The 22,702-nt window shown below is 39.0% G+C and overlaps 1 long non-coding RNA gene across 3 annotated transcripts in view; it reads right to left on the reverse strand.

Annotated features, from left to right (window-relative positions):
- Positions 1-806: 806 nt before the first annotated feature.
- The window catches only part of LOC126069211 (uncharacterized), a 166,423-nt gene continuing 144,527 nt past the window's right edge, over positions 807-22,702 (reverse strand). The window contains exons 1-5 of one of the 3 annotated variants that reach the window (XR_007515888.1): positions 14,047-14,094; positions 5,942-5,990; positions 4,885-5,013; positions 3,132-3,237; positions 807-1,267 (exon numbers count right to left, since the gene is read on the reverse strand). This is a non-coding gene — a long non-coding RNA (uncharacterized LOC126069211). Of the gene's footprint in view, positions 1,268-3,131; positions 3,238-4,884; positions 5,014-5,542; positions 5,716-5,941; positions 5,991-14,046; positions 14,095-22,702 lie in introns of those variants that run through there. The other 2 variants (XR_007515887.1, XR_007515889.1) reach the window with 2 other exon arrangements.

The following is a 22,702-nucleotide window of genomic DNA, read 5'->3' on the forward strand; positions in this document are numbered from 1 at the left end:
TTCCCAAAGACAACTCATCAGACATGGAAGGGACTGGACAATGGGTTGGAGAGAGATACTGATGAAGAGGGAGCTACTTGTATCAGGTGGACACTTGAGACTGTGTTGGTGTCTCCTGTCTGGAGGGGATATGGGAGGGTAGAGAGGGTTAGAAACTGTCAAAACCGTCAGGAAAGGAGAGCCTGGAAGGGCTGACTCATTAGGGGGAGAGTAAATGGGAGTATGTAGTAAGGTGGATATAAGTTTATATGTGAGAGACTGACTTGATTTGTAAACTTTAACTTAAAGCACAATAAAAATTATTTTTAAAAAAAGAATATTCCCTTCTGCTAGAGAAACTCATAAGATGTGACAAGATAGTTAGCAAGTAAATTAGTAATCTGTGAGACATGTTATAAAAAGAATAAATGGAACATATGTGTGTTGAGCATAGATTAAAAAGGACAGAACAAATAAGAGAGTTACTTATAGATAGAATGACTAACAAGACCTTGTTGTTGTTAGGTGCCGTCGAGTTGGTTCCAACTCATAGCGACCCTATGCGCAACAGGACGAAACACTGCCCAGTCCTGAGCCATCCTCACAATCGTTGTTATGCTTGAGCTTATTGTTGCAGCCACTGTGTCAATCTACCTCGTTGAGGGTCTTCCTCTTTTCCGCTGACCCTGCACTCTGCCAAGCATAATGCCCTTCTCCAGGGACTGATCCCTCCTGACAACATGTCCAAAATATGCAAAACGCAGTCTCGCTATCCTTGCCTCTAAGGAGCATTCTGGTTGTACTTCTTCCAAGACAGATTTGTTCGTTCCTTTGGCAGTCCATGGCATATTCAATATTCTTCTCCAACACCATTATTCAAAGGCGTCAATTTTTCTTCGGTCTTCCTTATTCACTGCCCAGTTTTCACATTCATATGATGCGATAGAAAATATCATGGCTTGGGTCAGGCGCACCTTAGTCTTCAAGGTAACATCTTTGCTCTTCAACACTTTGAAGAGGTCCTTTGCAGCAGATTTATCCAATGGAATGCATCTTTTGATTTCTTGACTGCTGCTTCCATGGATGTTGATTGTGGATCCAAGTGAAATGAAATCCTTGACAACTTCTATCTTTTCTCTGTTTATCATGATGTTGCTCATTTGTCCAGTTGTGAGGATTTTTGTTTTCTTTATGTTGAGGTGCAATCCATACTGAAGGCTGTGGTCTTTGATCTTCTTTAGTAAGTGCTTCAAGTCCTCTTCACTTTCAGCAAGCAAGGTTGTGTCATCTGCATAACACAGGTTGTTAATAGTCATAAAGCAGAGACCATACCACCCTGACGGCTATATTATTACTAGATGGGCAACCCATTGGTGACATCTATTCTGGCCCCACATGTCCTCTGCCTTAGATCCACAGGAAAAAATCCTGAAATCCTCATCATGTTACAGTTATGGCCAGACACAGTTGCCCCTCTCTCTCTCCCATACAGCAAGCGTATGTGTTGGCTTCAGAGAACTTCCATCTACTGAATTCCTTTGCTCCCCCTTATGTCTAGTCCTTATAACCACATCATGAGTGACTAAGTCTGATTCAGCAGAGAGAGAAAGACTGCGCAAGAAAGAGACAGAGAGAGAGAGGATATGAACATTAAACGAGCATGAAAGAGAGAGAGGATGTGAACATTAAATAACCAGAATTCAGGAAATGAGATTTTTCCACCCCACTTACATTCTCCTATCCTAAGTGTGTTGACTTAACCATCTCTTTTTACCTTGTTTTTCACTGTGTGCATTAAATTAATTCAATATACCATTTGCTTCAAGCATCTTAATTTGGTCTGTAATTATTTCCGTTCCATGGCCTCTAGGGTAGCCTGACTGTTAGCACATTTGGAGGTGACCATTGCATCAAGCTAATTTTTCACTGTGATAGCAGAAAAGAGGTTTTGAGGTTAAATTAATTTCTAAGTGTTAGGTAAAACAGAATTAAACACATTTCCTTACTGCAGAACTATTCAGAGCTTTTAATACACTAGTGTTGAGTATGGATCTCTAAGAATGAGATATAACCTAACCTAAGCAAACCAAACCAAACCAAACTCATTGCCGTCAGGTTGAATTCTGACTCATAGAGACCCCATAGGACAGAGCAGAACTGCCCCATAGGGTTTCCAAGGCTGTAAATCTTTACAGAAGCAGACTGCCACATCTTTCTCCCACAGAGTGGCTGGTGAGTTCAAACTGCTGACCTTTTGGTTAGCAGCCAAGCACTTTAACCACTGCACAACCAGGGCTCCTGAGGAAGGAGATATAGTATGCTCTGTTTTCCAAACTTTTTGGCAATGGAAACGTATTTTTTCCCCTGGAGCATCTCTTGAGACTAATGTTCCACAGAGCCCACTTTGGGAACGTCTTCATTAAGAAAACAGTTATTGCCATCTCAGTGTCTTTTCAACATCAATCTCTTGTTCATGGTTGCTTTCACTTCTAGCCCCTGAGCAAAATGATTGGATTTACTGATACATTTCAGCAAAACATGTGGTGAAGCCTGTCAAAAGGTAGATGGATCTGGATAAATGTCTCCTTCCTTTAAATTAAAAGCCAAGTGCAGGGAAAAGAATATCCTTGGAGACTAATGAATGGGCACCTTGGAGACCTTCTAAAAGAAGACAGGAAAAGGAAAGAATGGCTGGTGAATCCGGCTCAGAAATGAACTACTGAGGCTTCCAAAAGCTCCCCAGAGGGAATAACAATAGCAAAAGGAACTGAATGCTTGCTCCGTACAAGTTTTTTTTTAAAAAAAAAAACATCAATTATTTCATTTTTCCTTCCAACAATCTTGTGAGATAGACACTATTTTTCTCATCATTTTACCGGTATTACTGATGCTTTTTTTTTTTTTTTTTACTGATGCATAGAGAGGTTAAATAACTTACACAAAATGACATGGTTAGCAAATTTCAGAGCCTACATTTAAACCCAGTTTTGTTTGCCTCAGTAGCTGGTGCTGATAATCCCTATGTTGAATTATCTCTCAGAGAAGAATCTGCCACAAGTGTTGATCATAACGAACAAGAAAGGACCATGGTTAACTCTAGGAATTGCGCAAAGCTGATCTAACTAGCACACTCCCCTCTTTCACCTCAATACCTCCTCTCCTGGAGGCCCACAATCTTATTTAGCTTTGTGGCTGGTTCCCATTGTGAATTTGGTGACTTCAGGTTTTTCTGTAGCCAGCTCTCAGCTAGCAATCACACTGGAAAAGAAAGAGAGAGGAAAAAAACAAAACAAAATTAGCTCACACTAAGGTGTTAAAAAAAAAGTGGCAGATAATGACCTCATGAGGCAGTATTTTGTAGTGATTAACCTGTAGATGCTAATACCAAATTGTTGGAATTTGAATTCTGGCTCTACAACTTATCAGCTGTATGATTTGGGTAAATTCTATTATTTCTCTGTGCCTCAGTTTCCTCATCAATAAAATGGGGATAATCCTAACACCTATCTCACAGAGTTGTTGTGAGCATTACGTGAGTTAGTTTTCGTAAAGCACTTAGTATACAGCCTGGCTCGTGATATGTGTTCTATTAATTTTAGCTATGATTATTATCTTATTACTAAGGTTATTCTTATTTGATCATGGGGAACTTTCTAGAGATAAAAAAGTAAATTCCAAAAATAGACTTTTGGATTGCAAACACTCTCAAAGTAAACAAGAAAGCAGGAACTAATCTGTAAGTCAAACATCCTAGAAAGGGAGACCCTAACCAAGTACAGTCAAGTGGTTAAGATCCTAGGATATTTCCACACTGCTGGTGCCCTACTTCTTAAGCCCTACTCTATAGCTATGGATGTGACCTATGAGACTTCTTCAATCCCACCTACTTCTGTTATTTTGTGTTCCTAACCTTGTTTCCTGTTTGACTCTTAATATTGCATTTGTTTGGCATGACTGCCCTTTTTCAATCAGGAGGTTTGCTCTTCATTTTACCACTTCTTTTCATTAGCTTTTTTGGCCTTTAAAGTAGAAGATAGTGTTATCGCTATTTTAACATATGGCCTAAGTTTCTAATTAAGCACTAGAAATCCCCTGAAGTGTTTACAGCCTGGACTCTGAAACAGACTCCTTCCCTCTAAAGGTAACACATCTCCTTTCCACAGAAAATTGCAAGACATTCTTCCCTGAAAGTCCGCCTCCAGCATCTCAAACTCAATGTATCTCATCAAAGTTACCTTCCCCACCAGGCTAGCTACCTCCCTACTGTTCCTCCCTCCAGTGCACCAAACATGAACTTCTCCTGTGAGAAGCAAGCCTTATTTAATAGGTTAAGAGGATTAAAGGCCATTAGAGTCAAACAGACCTGAATTTGAGTTATATACTAGTGATATAGTCTTAGATACATTAGTAAACCTTTTGCCATCAAGTTGATTTTGACTCATAGTGACCTTATAGACAGAGTAAACCTGCACTATAGGGTTTCCAAGGCTGTAATCTTTACGGAAGCAGATTAGTGGAGCATCTGGTGGGTTCAAACCGCTGACCTTTCAGTTAGCAGCCAAGCACTTAACCACTGTGCCACCAGGGCTCCTTGGACACATTACTAACCAGAATTTAAATTATCTGAGCCTCAATTTCCTCTTCTATTAAACAGGGGTAATAATAGTACCTACTTCATAGGGCTTTTAAAGATTAAATGAGATAAAGCATATAAAACCTTTAACATGGTACCTAGCACATAATAGAAACCAGCACTTATTGAGGTTTTCCTATGTGCCAGGCAATGTTCTAGCACTCATTACACGCATTTCACTTATTTAATCCTCTAAAAATTCTATGAGATAATTACCATTATCATCCCCATTTTTCAGATGAGAAGACTCAGGCATGTAAAGGGTAAGTTACCTGCCCAAGGTGACAAAGCAGAACCGGTGTTCAAGTAAAGACAGCTTCGCTCCAGAAGTTATGTTCGTATCTTAACCACCATGATCTGCCACCTTCCGTGTAGTATACACTGAAAACTGTCAATGTCACCTTCAACAAATGATAGCACTTGATGAATGCTTACCATGTACCAGACTCTGTGCTGAAAGTTTTTCATGCATGATTTAAATTAATTGTATACCCTATGAAGTCATTGCTAATCTCACACTCTGTTTTACTTGCAAATTGCTGAATTCTCCCATCATATCCTTTTGTCTCTAAAAGCCCTGCTTGCTCTCTTTAATCCCATCAGAGAATATCAACACTAGTTCCCATTGTGCTGTTCTTATCTTTCCTGCAAACCGTAACTGATGTGGACTATTATTGTTTCATTCTGTTTTTTGCTCTCTCCAGGATCAAATATTTCACAGCAGTTCCACAGCTTAGAGCACGTGCCTCAGTGATTGTTGACTGTGCTTCTTTACCCCTCAGGAACCATGATCTCTCATAAGTACGGCTGGCTTTATGCATCAGTTACCTCTGTGTGACTGAAGTGCCTTGAAAAGAGCCCACTGCCCTTCAAATGCCCTTTCTTTACTGCCTGTGGTACAGTAAAGAAGTGGCATTTCACATTACTCACTTCTCTAGCTTAAAGCTCCAGACAGCCCTACTCTCTTTGGTGTATGTCCCCTCCTTTCTCCAATCAGAATTCTTTTTCCTTTCAGGCACCAAGCATCACCATGCCACCTCCCATTTGCCAATCCATTTTCCCTTCAGTAACTGACACAGGCCTGTCTGCTAGCCATCTGGATGAGGAAGACTTAGCCTTGGAAAGACAGAAAGAGAATAAAATAATATGCTAATAAAATCATAATAAATAAAACAAAATAAATTAACAAGCCTATATGTATATTTATTAATTAAATGATTAACAGTAATTAATTATTAAAATAAATTATTGCTAAATAGGCTAATAAAACAGTATGCTAATTTGGTTATAACAAACTGCAGAACCTCTCTTCTTCCCAACAAAGTTTACCTGTCCTATGTTCCCCTCCCTGGGGATCCTGTTGGGTCATGGTACTGTCCTAAAAAAAAAAAATAAGAAGAATCTGAGTATTTTTGTCTTGAAGCACCCCCTCCTGATTGTGTTCATCAGAATGGTCATTTGTTATCAATGGAATTAAAAAGCAGAAATTCAGATATGACTACATTTTTTTAACTAATAAAATGTTTTGTGGTTTTGCAGTATTATAGAAAAAGCTTTAATTGACCCATTGGTAACTGTAAAAAAAAAAAATCACTCAAACCTGTTGTGGCATATCAGAAGATTCCAAAGGGTCTGGCAGAGGTTGATTCTTTCATCTTCCAACTGATGCATGTGACCCCCGTGAATGTGTTTAAACTTTTTCATCTAAAGATGAATTTTTGCAATGAAGTTTTTCTGGTTGTGGGGGGTCAAGAAAGGTGGATTTGATTTGCACAGAAAAAGGAAGAGGAGTGGGTCTTCTCTAAGGATGCTGCCAATAATTTCATTTGAATGATGTTAAAAATGTTTATCACTTAGCATTCTAATTCTCCTTTTCCGTAATTAATCCTGCTCATGCCACAAAGCTATGCACAATTCTGTTTTTCCCTGGAGGAAACCCCATACTTCGAGATTACAGCAATGTGTGGCTAGAAGTGAATAGGACAGTGAGAGGAAAAGAAAAGTGAGCTCCAGAGCTCAAATGATTATACATAATGTTTAGACAACTTGGTTTGGTATACATCGTTTGAAAATGAACTATCTTGCAGCTTGGGATCAAAGAAAGGCAACTAAATGAAAATAACAGGTTGTGAGTTCTATGTCTAAACCTGGGAGACAATCTTTGAAGACAGACCTGTAGTCAAGCCCAATCTCTATCAATTGTATGACTCTGAAAAATTTTAATGTAATCTGGTTGAATCTCAGCTTCTCCAACTGAAAAACAGGCATAAAAGTATTTATCTCACAGAACTGTCGTGTGGATTTCATTACATATGGATATAAAGAGCCTGATACCGGAGATACTTAGGAAGCATTAGTTCCCGTCTCTTCTTTTTCCGTGATGTGCAGTGTGATTTTGAGCAAAAGATTTAGAATCTTGGGCTGAGAGGGAATTGAGAGTTCATCCACTCCAAAGACTTTATTTTATAAGATGAGAGAAAAAAAAAAAAAAACCCAGTGCTGCCAAGTTGATTCCAACTCATAGCAACCCTATAGGACAGTAGTAGAACTGCCCCATAGAGTTTCCAAGGAGGAAACAAAATCTCAAAAAAGTTGAGTGTGCCTCACTGGGCTGATTTGTAAAATGGGAATGGGGCTATGGATTCTTACCTTAATATCCTGAGGAAGTCTATAATTCACTCTGCATTACCCACTCCTCTCCAGATCAGGAACATGGAAAGGAGGTTCTTCTCCAGTCCTTTCCTAGATTTTCTCCTTAAGCCAGCCTGACAGTTTAAATGGACAATTATCCATCTGCAACCTACAACTTCCCTAGCTATGTGCTGAGTAAATTTCTTAAGCATCTCTCAGAATTACTTAGGATGTGGTTACAGTCAAGTGGAGACAATGAGGTCCTAGAGGCCAGAGGCAAATTCTTTGAAGATGGAGTGAACAGAATTTACAAGTGCCTTCACAGGGCAGGAGGGAGTAAGAGGAAGATGCCTAAGGTTTGGAGCTTGAATGACTGGGAAAATGGTGATGCTATTAACAGAAATTTGGAAGTCAAGAACAGGAATGGACTCAGAGTGGAGGTAGAGGTGATGATGAGTTCATGTTGGAATATGATGATTTTGAGGCGCCAAAGGAACCTCAGGTTTTCTTCTGACTACTTCAGAAGGTCAGCAACTGCAAGAGAGGATGCGGGAGGAGGTGTAGGAGGTCTGAAGAGGAGGGAAGGGTATGAAGAATGGGAGAGTGAATGGACCAGGGAAATGAATAGGAGTGGCAGTCAGCACCGAGGGTTCAGCTGAGGCTAGTGGTCATGAATTTAAAGTGAAGCAAGTTAACAAAAAGCTATGTCTGTATTCCAACCAGCTCTCTAGCCTCCAACTCCTATTCCTTTCTACTCACTCTCACAAGAGAGGGAGCCCCATTGTCTTTGAACTGAGGTTGTCTGATTGGGACTTGCTGTTCCTTTAATTTCTAAGGCAACATCTATAAAGGGGCCTAGACCATGCCCTCAATTTCAAACATCTCCCTTCCTGTTCCTGGGACCTTCCCTTTCCCGTAGCTCCAAGCAGAAGGAAAAGCAGCAGGTTTGAAGTGGGAAGGGAAGAGTTAGATTTTGGACAAGGTGAGTTTGGGGTGCCTGTGGGATGGACACCTGAGTGGAAATGCCAGTCTGGGGCTAAGGTCAGAGCTCTGAGCTGGAGGTACAGATTTGGGAGATGGTACCAAAGGCCAAGAGAGTGGACGAGGTTACTCAGGGAGGAAGGAGAGGATGAAAAAGAATGGAAGAGAAGAGGGTTTAAAGCAGAACTCTGGGGACCAACTACATTGCAAGGATGGGGCAAGGAGAAGGAGAGTTGCTAGGGAAGTGAACGTAGACCACGTTTGCCCATCATCCATCTGTCTTTGACCTGATTGCTGTTAGCCAGGCAGTGTTTGAAGAAACCCAAGTATGAACACCACCATACGATATTTCACTACACCATGAGTTGACAGTTACCTCACTACTTTACAAAGTCTCCTGTCCCTGAGGATCTCAAAGGACAGAATATTCCACATGCAGTACCAGCTTGAATCATGGATATTGGTTAAAGAGTAGGATAACAAGGTAAAAGCCCCATATGCCCAGGTTACACAGTCAGGCTCTGGCCCTGGGAGTTAACATCCCTTCACATATGCACACCTTTCACTTTGCAAAGAGCTTTTATGACTGTCATCCAAACTGGGTCCTTAGAGATCCTCTGTGAAGTAGGAAGAGCAAGGATTATGACCTTCGTTTTATAGGTGATGACCCTGAGGGCCAGGGAAGCAGAGAGATGTGTGCAGGGTCACCTGACCAGATCAGTGGCTGAGCTGCCTCCAGGATACAGGCCCTCAACCTCCTGGGGTGGTACCCCATCCCCAGCAGAGTGCTGCCAGGAGAGGCACCCCTGGTGGCTCCAAGAACTCCTAAGTCGTGGCTCCAAGGCCTGCCGCAGCAATTGCTGAAAAAGCTGATGGTGATGATAACCTCTGAAGTTGAGCCCAGCCCAAAAGAGGTTTTTTAGCATCTGCCTGTGTCCAGCACTGGACACAAAAAGAGGTGCAGCATGGGCTCTGTCCTCAAAGAAATGAAAACTTGAATGGGGAGACAAACCTTAGACAATAAATCCAAAGAGAATTCCAAGAGCATCTCTCTCCTCCACTAACTGGTCTATTACCAGGGATAATGACAAAGAGACCCCTTCTGCATTCACCTCTCTCCTGCCCCAGCCCCATGGGAGTAGGTGGGTAGGGAGGAGTAATAATGGGTAGAAGAAAGGAAAAATCAGAGTTCCTACTAAACACCAGGTACAACGTGGAGGAGTATATATGTTATACATGAAAGACAAACAAAAACCAAAGCAGCTGATTCTGACTCATGGCAGCCCCATGTGTGCAGAGTAGAACTATGCTCTACAGGGTTTTAAAAGGCGTGACCCTTTGGAAGCAGATCACCAGGTTTTTCTTCTGAGATGCTCAGGGAGAGTAGACTTTGTAAAGTCCATCTGGGTGGGTTTGAATCACCACCATTTTGGTTAGTAGTTTAGTGCTTAACCATTTGTGCCACTGAGACTCTGATATGTTATACATACATATATTATGTTTATAGTATATATGAATAAGTATATGGTAGACACAATACACACACATATGCATGCTTTATCACTTTCCATGGATTAACTCATCTAGTCAGCTGACTCTCATCCATGTAAAGAGCTGGCTTTTGGAATCTAATAAATGTTAGCTGTTCTTGTTGTATGCCATAGAGTCGATTCCAACTCATAATGACCCTATAGGACAAAGTAGACTGCCCCATAGGGTTTCCAAGGAGCGGCTAATGGATTTGAACTACTGACCTTTTGGTTAGCAGCCAAGCTCTTAACCACTATGCTACCAGGGCACCAAATGTTACCTATTCTTCCTATTTATCATCATCATTTATAGGCATATTTCCCAGTTTTGGCACCGGCAGTATGAGAGGAGCTGGTTAGAGATGAAAACTGGAAGCCTCCAAAAAGAGACCTTTGTTGTTGTTGTTAGGTGCTGTCGAGTCGATTCTGACTCATAGCAACCCTATGTATAACAGAATGAAATACTGCCTGGTCCTGCGCCATCCTTATAATCGTTGTTATGCTTGAGCTCATTGTTGCAGCCACTGTGTCAATCCACCTCGTTGAGGGTCTTCCTCTATTCCACTGACCCTGTACTCTGCCAAGCATGATGTCCTTCTCCAGGGATTGATCCCTCCTGACAACATGTCCAAAGTATGTAAGACTCAGTCTCACCATCCTTGCCTCTAAGGAGCTTTCTGGCTGCACTTCTTCCAAGACAGATTTGTTCATTCTTTTGGCAGTCCATGGTATATTCAATATTCTTCGCCAACAACACAATTCAAAGGCATCAACTCTTCTTCAGTCTTCCCTATTCACTGTCCAACTTTCACATGCATATGACGTGATTGAAAATACCATGGCTTGGGTCAGGCGCACCTTAGTCTTCAGGGTGACATCTTTGCTCTTCAACACTTTGAAGAGGTCCTTTGCAGCAGATTTACCCAGTGCAATGGGTCTTTTGATTTCTTGACTACTGCTTCCATGGCTGTTGATTGTGGATCCAAGTAAAATGGAATCCTTCACAACTTCAATCTTTTCTCCTTTTATCATGATGTTGCTCATTGATCTAGTTGTGAGGATTTTTGTTTTCTTTATGTTGAGGTGCAGTCCATACTGAAGGCTGTGGTCTTTGATCTTCATTAGTAAGTGCTTCAAGTCCTCTTCACCTTCAGCAAGCAAGGTTGTGTCATCTGCATAAAGCAGGTTGTTAATGAGTCTTCCTCCAATCCTGATGCCCCGTTCTTCTTCATATAGTCCAGCTTCTCGTATTATTTGCTCAGCATACAGATTAAATAGCTATGGTGAAAGAATACAACCCTGACGCACACCTTTCCTGACTTTAAACCAATCAGTATCCCCTTGTTCTGTCCAAACAACTTACTCTTGATCTATGTAAAGGTTCCTCATGAGTACAATTAAGTGTTCTGGAATTCCCATTCCTCGCAGTGTTATCCATAGTTTGTTATGATCCACACAGTTGAATGCCTTTGCATAGTCAATAAAACACAGGTAAACACCCTTCTGGTATTCTCTGCTTTCAGCCAGGATCCATCTGACATCAGCAATGATATCGCTGGTTCCACGTCCTCTTCTGAAACCAGCGTGAATTTCTGGCAGTTCCCTGTTGATATACTGCTGCAGCTGTTTTTGAATGATCTTCAGCAAAATTTTGCTTGCGTGCGATATTAATGATATTGTTCTATAATTTCCACATTCGGTTGGATCACCTTTCTTGGGAATAGGCATAAATATGGATCTCTTCCAGTCAGTTGGCCAGGAAGCTGTCTCCCATATTTCTTGGCATAGACGAGTGAGCACCTCCAGTGCTGCATCTGTTTTTTGAAACATCTCAAGAGACCTTATCTGCCTCAATAACCCAGCATGGCCCTGGAGCTGAGCTTTGTTTGGTGATGGCCTGTTTCCTGACACACTAGCCTAAAAATTCCAAAGTATTAGGGCTATGAAATAGAGCTTTCCAAATATTTTTTATTATTGTTCGTAGTAGTCATCTTTATTTTTTTCCATATCTTCTCCTGGACACCATGGTTTAGGCCAGACTACCGTCTCTCCTCTTACTATCTACAGATGCCCAAGCCTCTTGCTTCACTGAGAAATTCAAGACCACCAGGAGAGACCTTCCGCCCCAGCAACCACCCCTACTGTTGACTCATTTTCTCTAGTCCCAAACAGTGAGGTTTCACTCCAGTCCAAATCCAGTCTGTCCACTTGATCCTATCAACTCCACCATCCTCAAGGACACTGCTCTATAAAGCACCTCCTCCCTCTACTTATTCTCAACCTCACCCACTCCTAATGACTCTTCCTACAGCATAGGAACATGGTCAAGTTTCGCCCACATTAAACAAAATCAATAATTCTCCTTAACCTACAACCCCTTTTGCTTAGTCATCTAGTGCTGCCATAACAGAAATATCACAGGTGGATGGCTTTAACAAAGAGAAATTTATTTTCTCACAGTCTAGTAGGTTACAAGTTCAAATTCAGGGCATCAGCTCTAGCGGAAGGCTTTCTCTCTCTATCGGCTCTGGAGGAAGGTCTGTCTCATCAATCTTTCCCTGGACTAGGAGTTTCTCGATGCAGGAACCCCAGGTCCAAAGGACGCCCTCTGCTCCTGACACTACTTTCTTGGTGGTAGGAGGTCCCCTTGTCTCTCTGCTGGCTTTTCTCTTTTATATCTCAAAAGAGATTAGCTCAAGACACAATCTAATCTCGAGGATTGAGTCCTGCCTCATTAACATAACTGCTGCCTATCCCACCTTATTAACATTGTCATGGATTGAAATATGTCCCCCCAAAATGTGTGCATCAACTTGATTAGGCCATGATTCCCACTACTGTGTGGTTGTCCTCCATTTTGTGATTGTAATTTTATGTTAAGAGGATTAGGGTGGGATTTTAATACCACCCTCACTCAGGTCACCTCCCTGATCCAAGGTAAAGGCAGGGAAGCAATCACAAGAAAGCAGCACCAGTAGCAGAGCACGTCCTTTCAACACGGGGTCCCTGCGCCTGAGAAGCTCCTCAACCAGGGGAAGATTGAGGACAAGGACTTTCCTCCAGAACCGACAGAGAGAGAAAGCCTTCCCCTAGAGCTGACACCCTGAATTTGGACTTGTAACCTACCAGACCTTGAGAAAATAAATTTCTCTTTGATAAATCCAGCCACTTCTGGTATTTCTGTTATGGCAGCACTAGATTACTAACACAAGCATCATAGAGGTAGGATTTACAACACATAGGAAAATCACATCAATCACAAAATGGAGGACAACCACACAATACTGGAAATCACAGCCTAACCAAGTTGACACATACTTTAGGGGGACACAATTCAATCCATGATATCCTTCTAGCTGCCATCCTCTTGTTCTCTTTTCCTTCCCAGCTAAGCTTTTTGGAAGAAAATTTTACCGTCGTCACGCTCTCGTCTCTTATTAATACCTCAACTTACTGACAATTTGCTTCATCTTCATGACTCCACTGAAATTACTCTTCCTGAAGTCACCAGTAATCTCCATAATTCAAAATTCAATGGACACATTTCTATCATGTTCTTACTTGACCTCTCTGTTCCATTTAACATTGCTGATCACTCCCTCCTTAAACCTCTCTCCTCCTTTGACTTCTTTGAAATATCCTTTCCCCAGTTTCTCTCCTTTTCTGGCCATTCATCCTTGGTGACTTGTTCTGGATCCTCTTGCTCTGCTCAAACCTCAAATATTGTTGTGCCTCAAGTCTCCCACTTTAACCCACCTGTGTGATCTCCTCTGAAGCCACGGCCTCTGTACCCTATGCTTCTCCATACCAATGTATTTAGCATTCTGCTTTATAATCACCCTATTAGTCTGCAGTGCGCTTTTCATTCTTATATCCTCAATGCCTAGCACAGTACCTGATATGTTTCAAATATTCTATTAATGTTAATTTCACAAATGAATTAAAGTTAAGGTTTGACCTTAACCATTGCCGTTGAGTTGATTCTGACTCATAGTGACCCCACAGCATTTCCAAGGCTGTAAATCTCTGCAGAAGCAGACTGCCACATCTTTCTCCTGAGGAATCACTGGTGGTTTTGAATAGCTGACCTTTAGGTTAGCAGTCAATTTTTTTAACCAATGCACCACCAGGGCTCCTTTTGACCTTAGTGATACTTTATCAAATTAGAAGTTCCCTAGAATGAGGCAGAAGGGTTTAAATTAATGCTTTACATCAAATAACCACTGGATGTTTCTGAATGAGGCTAGATTAGCCCCTCAGACTACCCATACATCAAGAAGCAAAGTTGCTTACCTAATAGTAGATATTCTTGGGGTTCTTTATGTTCCTGAGCCCTAAATCTGAAAAAAAAAAAAGTTTCTGAAATTGTGCTTAAGATCAGTACAATAAATGTAAAAAAAAAAAATACATAGCTATAGCCGGGTTGAGGCAAGAAAAATGAGGCTTGAGTGACTAGGAAAGGTGACTAGAAATGAACATGTATATATGTTCATTTTCTGCAGCCTTGAAGATAATCATTTGCCTGGATATTCAAAGCTAGAAACACTGATGACAGGATATAGTAGGAATGGTGATTATGTTAATTTGGCTACAATTGTATTAAATTTTGTCTTTAAGTAAAATTTCCTGTAGAAACTCAGCCCCAACTTCCATAATCATTATCAACACTGTGGTAACACTTCACCAATATAATACCCCCTCCAAACGCACACCAACCACTAATGTCAAAGATGAAGAAATTAAAGATTTTTACCGACTTCTATAGTCTGAAACTGATCAAACACATAATCAAGATGTATTGATAATTAGTGATGATTGGAACGTGAAAGTTGGAAAAAAAGGAAGGACCAGTAGTTGGAAAATATGGCCTTGATGATAGAAATGATGCTGGAGATCACATGATAGAATTTTGCAACACAAACGACGTTCATTGCAAATACCTTTTCTTAACGACATAAACAGTGACTACACACATGGACCTTGCCAGATGGAATACACAGGAATCAAATCAACTACATCTGTGGAAAGAGAACAATGGAGAAGCTTGATATCATCAGTCACAACAAGGTCAGAGGATGACTGCAAAATAGATCATCAATTGCTCGTATGCAAGTTCAAGCTGAAGCTGAAGAAAATTGGAACAAGTCCACAAGAGCCAAAGAACGACCTTGAGTATATTCTACCTGAATTTAGAGACCACCTCAAGAATAGATTTGACACATTAAACACTAATGTCCGAAGACAGACCAGTTGTGGAATGACATGGAGCACATCATACATGAAGAAAGAAAGAGGTCATTAAAAAGGCAGGAAAGAAAGAAAAGACCAAAATGGATATCAGAAGAGACTATGAAACTTGCTCTTGAAAGTAGAGTAGCTAAAGTAAATGAAAGAAATGATGAAGTAAAAGAGCTGAACAGATTTCAAAGGATGGCTTGAGAAGACCAAGTAAATTATTATAATGAAATGGGCAAAGACCTGGAGTCAGAAAACCAAAAGGGAAAAACACACTCAGCATTTCTCAAGCTGAAAGAATTGAAGAAAATATCCAAGCATCGAATTGAAACATTGAAGAATTTTACAGAGAAAATATTAAATAACACATAAAGCATCAAAAGAAGATGGAAGGAATACACAGACTCAATGTACCAAAAAGAATTCAACCATTTCAGGAGGTAGCATATGATCAAGAAACTATGGTATCGAAGAAAGAAATCCAAAGTGCACTGAAGGTCTTGGTGAAAAACAAGGCTTCAGGAATTGACAGAACACCAGTTGAGATGTTTCAACAAACAGATGCATCGCTGGAAGTGCTCACTCGTGATTTTTAAGGTTATGTGTCAACTTGGCTGGGCCATGATTCTCAGTGAATTGGCAGTTAGAATGCAGTTTGGCAATGGTATAATAATGATGTGATCACCTCCATGATGACATTTGATATAATGTGATCACTTTCATGATGGGATGTGCTGTAAGTGGCCAATCAGTTGAAAGGGAGTTTCCCTTGGGGGTGTGGCCTGCATCCAATATAGAAAGACTCTGGCAAAGCTCACAGGCTTTTGCTGACTCTGGATCCTGCAGCTGGCTCCTGTTCACCTGACCTCAGGTTCTTGCGACTTGAGCTAGCAGATTACCTGCCGTCTTGCCTGCCAATCTTGGGATTCATCTGTCTTTGCAGTCTGTGAGAAATAGCCCTGCTGTCTGAATTGCTGATCTTGGGTTCACCAGCCCCTGTGGCTACATGAATCAGGAGAAGCCTCCAGCTTGACCCATGGACGTGAAATGTTCCAGCCACTACAACATGAGCCATCTTCTTAATATAAATCTCTCTATATAGATATTTATATGCTTTACTGGTTTTGCTTCTCTAGAGAACCCAGCCTAAGACACTTGTCTATGGCAAGAAATTTCAAAGACAGCTACCTGGGCAACTAACAGGAAGAGATCCATATTTGTGTCCATTCCAAAGAAAAGTGATCCAAAGAATGCAGAAATTATGGTACAATATCAAAATATCACACGCAAGTAAAATTTTGCTGAAGATAATTCAAAAATGGTTGCAGCAGTACATCAACAGGGAACTGCCAGAAGTTCAAGCTGGATTCAGAAGAGGACATGGAATGAGGGATATCATTGCTGATGTCAGGTGGATTTTGGCTGAAAGTAGAGAATACCAGAAAGATGTTTACCTGTGTTTTATTGACTATGCAAAGGCATTCGACTGTGTGGATCAAAAGAAATCATGGACAACATTTCAAAGAATGGGAATTCCAGAACTTTTAATTGTGCTGATGCGGAACTTGTACGCAGATCAACAGGCAGTCATTCAAACAGAACAAGGGGATACTGCATGGTTTAAAATCAGGAAAGATGAGTGTCAGGGTTGTATCCTTTTACCATACCTATTCAATCTGAATGCTGAGCAAATAATCTGAGAAGCTGGACTATATGAAGAAGGCCTTGGCATCAGGATGGGAGGAAGACTCATTAACAACTGCAACATGCAGATCACACAACCTTGCTTGCTGAAAGCAAAAAGGACTTGAAGCTCTTACTGACAAAGATCAAAGATTACAGCCTTCAGTATGGATTACATCTCAACATAAAGAAAACAAAAATCCTCACAACTGGATCAATAAGCAACATCATGAACAATTATAGGCCAATCTCAATTATGAACACAGATGAAAAATATGAAATAAATTAATAGACAACCAGTACATCTATATATCATATCATGACCAATTTTATTATATCCGAAGACTGAAAGAATGGTTTAGCATTCCATTGAAGCATACTATGTATGTCTTTAAACATTATTATATCAAAGAGAAAAATAAGTTGATACAAAGTCGACAGTTGCAGGAAACATATTTGATAAAAATCAACACCCTTTCAAGAAAAAAAGTCTCAGAAAATTGAGACTAAAAGGTAATTTCCTTAACCTGATAAAGATTAACTACCAGAAAATATATGATGACCGTTAAACTGAATAGCAATACATTTAAAATATTTCCATTAAGCTCAAGAGTAAGTAAAGAACACCCGTATTACTGTTTTTGTTCAATACTGTACCGGGGGACCTGGCCAACACAATTAAATAAGAAAATGAAATCAAACATGTCAGTGTAGGAAAGAAGAAAAAAGAAACTGCTATTATTTGGAGATAATATGATTGTCTATATAGAAAACCCAAGAAAAACTACAAGATCTTAAAACTAAAAGGTTGCTATATATGCAATTAAAATGCAAAGACTGTGATCTTATACACCATTAGCAAATAATTCAAAGTGAAATAAAATATACAGATATTATTTAAAATAGAAAAAAATGCTACATGCACTACAGGATAAATTTAACAATAGAAACAAAAGACTTTAAGGAGAAAATTATAAAATATTATTGAAAACATAAAATGAAGGTCTACATAAATGGAGAAACATTCACATTTATGTGCCATGTTCATCAATGGGAACATCAATATTGCAAAGATTATAAGTTTCTCCAAATTAATCTATGAATTCAATTCAATTCCAACAAAACTTTTGCTTAAAAAGTTCACTCTAAAAGTTATATTAAAAAATAAAAGGTGAAGAGTAGCCAGGAAAATTTTGAACAATGATAACAATAGAGGGAAAATTTACCTCCTGTAAAATCAAGCCTTACTATAAAGCTATAATTGTTTTTTAAGTACCGTGTTGGTACAAGAATAGATAAATAGCCCAATAAAACATAACAAAGAACCTAGAAACAGACCCACTTTATATATCTGAGCTTTATCTGAAGCAGAGATGCCATTACAAGTTAATTTTAAAAAGATGGATGAACTAATCAATAAATAAATTTGATAAATTTTATCAATAAATAGATAACAACTAGCTATATGAAAAAAGATAAAATTAGACTCCTATTTCACTCTGATTAATTAAAGATTTAAATATGAAACACAAAATTTTAAAAATTTTAGAAGAGAGAAGCGCTCTGACATTAACCCAGTGCCGTGGAGTCGATTCCAACTCATAGCTCTGATATTAGGCAGAAAAAAATCTTAAAATACATAAAAATGCACAAGTCATAAATGAAGAGATGGCGGAATTTGATATATTGAAATTATAAATTTCTGTATGACAAAAGACACCATAATCAAAGTGAAAAGACCGGCTACAGACTGAGAGAAGATATGTATAATGCATAAAACCAACAAAGGTTTTTTTTGTTTTGTTTTGTTTTTTAACTCAGAATATATAGGAATTCTATAAATTAATTTAGAAAGGCAAACCACTTAACAGAAGAGTGGTTACAGGATATGTACAGACACCTCACAGAAGAAGAAAAATGGGTGATTAATAAATATAGGAAAAGATGCTCAATTTTATTAATTATCAGGCGAACACAAGTTAGAATAACGAAAGACCATTTCACACCCATCAGACTGGAAAGAATAAATTTGATCAACACCACAGAACTGGGACTGGGGTGAGGTGAGTGAGACACTCTCGTCAGGCGCAAACTTTAACCAAAAAAATAAAAAACCCACTGCTGAGTTGATTCTGACTCATAGCAACTCTATAGGACAGACTCGCTATGAGGCACAAAATTTAAAGGGGGCCAAAAAAAAAAAAATTCAGGAATCAAGATAAATAATATTTCAAGGCAGCATTTTAGAAATTCAAAATTAATGCCAAAAAATCCTCATGATGAACAAAGTATCAAATTTTAAATAAAGACAAGATCTGACCCTGGATTTCTATGATTCTCACGTGCCTCAACCCTAATCCTGGCCTGTTGGATCCAAGGATTGGCGATGATTTGAGGAAATTGGGTCTTTAATTCATTTCTGTTAGGGATATAAATCTGTACAGCTATTTTGGAGAGCAATTTGGTACTATTTAAGATGCCGTATCTTGCATCACAGTAATTTTACTTCCAGTGGTCTATCTTAAAGAAACTCTCACACATGTGCACAAGGAAACATGTAGAAGGGTATGCTTTGCTTCACTGGTATGGCAAAAAAAGGTTGCAATCATCTAACTGTCCCACAGGAGGGATGGATAATTAAACTGTGGCTTCTTCATACAATGGAGTACTAAACAGCAGTCGAAATGTATAAACTAGATCTATAGTACTCACATAAAACTCAAACATAATGTTTCATAAAAAAAGCAAATTCCAAAAAGACACTGATACCACCTATGTAAAGATTTAAAACACTTGGAAATAATATATTATTATTTATGTGCACACACACATAGGCTATATATGTACGTATATATTTATACATACATATGTATGATATGTGAGTATAAATATTCGTACCCCTGGGAACTAGGGGAGGAGGAATGACTACTATGTGGGGACCCAGCTATATGACATTTTATTTCCTCCTTTAATAGAAAGGAGAAGAGGCAGAAATGTGAAGGAAATAAGATAAAATGTTAGCATCTATTAATATGTCTGTTACCTTTGGCAAAATTTTATTTGCATGTGATATTAATGATATTCTTCAATAATTTCTGCATTGCTTGATCACCTTTCTTTGGAATGGGCAGCCAGGTAGCTGTCTTCCAAATTTCTTGGCATAGACAAGTGAGTGCTTCCAGTGTTACATCCATTCGTTGAAGCATCTCAATAGGTATCCATCAATTCCCAGAGCCTGGTTTTTCGCAAGTGACTTCAGTACAGCTTCCTTAAGTACCATCATATGCTACCTCTTGAAATGGTTGAACATCCACCAATTCTTTTTGGTACAGTGACGCTGTATATTCTTTCAACCTTCTTTTGATGCTTTCTGCGTCGTTCAATTTGTTGCCCATAAAAAACCAAAACCAAACCCAGTGTCGTCGAGTCGAATCCAACTCATAGCGACCCTATGAGTCTATAGAATCCTTCAATATTGCAACTCAAAGCTTGAATTATTTATTCATTTCTTTCAGCTTCAGAAATGCTGAGTATCTTCTTCCCTTTTGATTTTTCTAACTGTAGGTCTTTTCACATTTCATTACCCTCAAAACTGGACCAAAAAGCAATACCCTGATAAATGGAGAAAAGTTTGAAGTGGTCAAGGATTTCATCTTACTTTGATCCATAATCAACGTCCACAGAAGCAGCAGTCAAGAAATCAAATGATGTATTGCATTGGGAAAATCTGCTGCAAAAGACCTCTTTAAAGTGTTAAAAAGCAAATATGTCACTTGAGGACTAAGGTGTGCCTGACCCAAGCCATGGTATTTTCAATCTCCTCATGTTGTTGTTGTTGTTAGGTGCTGTCGAGTAGGTTCTAACTCATAGTGACCCTATGTACTACAGAACGAAATGCTACCCAATCATGCTCCATCCTCATAATTGTTGTTATGCTTGAGCCCATTATTGTAGCCACTGTGTCAATCTATCTCGTTGAGGGTCTTCATCTTTTTCACCATTCCTCTACTTTACCAAGCATGATGCCCTTCTCCAGGGACTGATCCCTCTGGTAACATGTCCAAAGTACATGAGATGTAATCTTGTCATCCTTGCATCTAAGGAGCATTCTGGTTGCACTTCTTCCAAGACAGATTTGTTCATTCTTTTGGCAGTCCATTGTATATTCAATATTCTTCACCAACACCACTATTCAAAGGCGTCAATTCTTTTCATATGTATGTAAATGCTGGACAATGAACAAGAAAGACCAAAGAAGAATTCATGTATGTGAATTATGGTGTTGGCAAAGAATATTGAGTATTACAACATGAACTGCCAGAAGAACGAACAAATCTGTCTTGGAAGAAGTACAGCTACAAAGTTCCATAGAAGTAAGGATGGCAAGACTTTGCCTCACGTACTTTGGACATGTTATCAGTAAAATTTCATCCATTGAGACATTCTGTCTTCTATTCCTCTTCCTGTGAAGAAACCACTGCTTTGTCATATTTGAATGAGTATATACGACATTTTACAATTAAAAATACATAATATAATTGATATAATAGTATTGTATTATAGTGTGTGTGTGTGTGTATGTATATATATATATATATATATATATATATGTAAAATGAATCTAGAAATGTTAGTCCAAAACAAACAGGAATGACATTTAGTGGGCAAAACAGAATTCTATCTTTAAGGTAAAAATGTCATCACGTATGTTCTGAATGAAGGAGAACTCACTTAAGCAGGTGTTCATATGAAAAATATGAACACCTGAGCATTTTTGTTAACTATGGGGTAAAAATGAACCAACCATATGACATGGTTGCTGAAAAGGCTAATGTAATTTTAGGTTATATAAACAAAGGTTTATTACCCAGATCAAGAGTTTATTGTTCCACTTTATTATATACTGATTCAACCATACCTGGAGTATTATGTTCATTTCATTTCCGCATGCCACGGGAGCGAGAAAGAACTTGTGAAGTTATTGAGAAAGATTAGTTTTGAAAATGAAGAATTAAGGGAAATAAGAGGTCTCTTTTCAAATACGTGAAGGCAAGAGCAGTTAGACTTATTCTATATTCTTTTGAATAGCCCTAGTAGGACCTCCACAATCACAGGAATTAAGGGAAGCAAATTTCAGCTCAGTATAAAAAGCTTCTAACAATTTTTCTAACAATTTGGTTGTGAAATGGGAACAGGGCAGAAGGAAATTAATATATACTGTCAACTCCCTGCCAGACTTATTGTGTACATAATTACTAATCTTCACAATAATCTCACAAGGAAGGTATTATTATCTGTGTTCCAGAAGAGAAAATGGAGACTCAGAAAGGTTGAGTAATTCACCTAAGACCCTGCAGCTAGTAGCAGCAAAGCAAGGATTCGAATCCAGCTCACTACGGTTTAACTTGTTCTCCGTACATTCAATCCTATTTCTGCCATGTAATCAGCGTGATCTTTCTAATAAATCTGATCATGGTATCTCTCTGCTTAAAATTCTTAGCTTAGCTTACAAAGTCCTTCATGATCTGGCCATTACTTAACTCTTTATAACCACTCACTACTTGGAATTGCCCGTGGCCACATAGAATATCTTTTAATTATTCAAATATGAATAGAAAAAAAAGTTGTTTCAATGGAAAATTATGCATTGTCTATTGCACTCTCTCCTGGGTTATCAGATTCTAGTCCTGTTTATCATTTTTTTTGAGCTACTTTGCAACTCTTTCTAGTTGTAGGTAACTAATAGATATGTAAATTCTGTCCCGTTCTGAAAAAACAGCTTTGTCTCTATTTGCAATTCATCTCAATATTCCTTTAGTTTATAAATCTGTCCTGTTTTGAGTCTTCTTTTGAACCAGTTATAACATCTGCCTGGTTCTCTTATACCATATGAGTAAAATAAATTCTTAAGCATGTATTTATTTTTATACCTGTATGAGAGTCATGATTTTACCTTTCCCTGAAAATTATCTTTTAACACATGCCATGCTCTCCTCTTTCTTGCCTATTTCTTGTCTCTGGGCCTTCACAT

Source organism: Elephas maximus, chromosome X, assembly GCF_024166365.1.
Source record: "Elephas maximus indicus isolate mEleMax1 chromosome X, mEleMax1 primary haplotype, whole genome shotgun sequence".
Lineage (NCBI taxonomy): Eukaryota > Metazoa > Chordata > Mammalia > Proboscidea > Elephantidae > Elephas > Elephas maximus.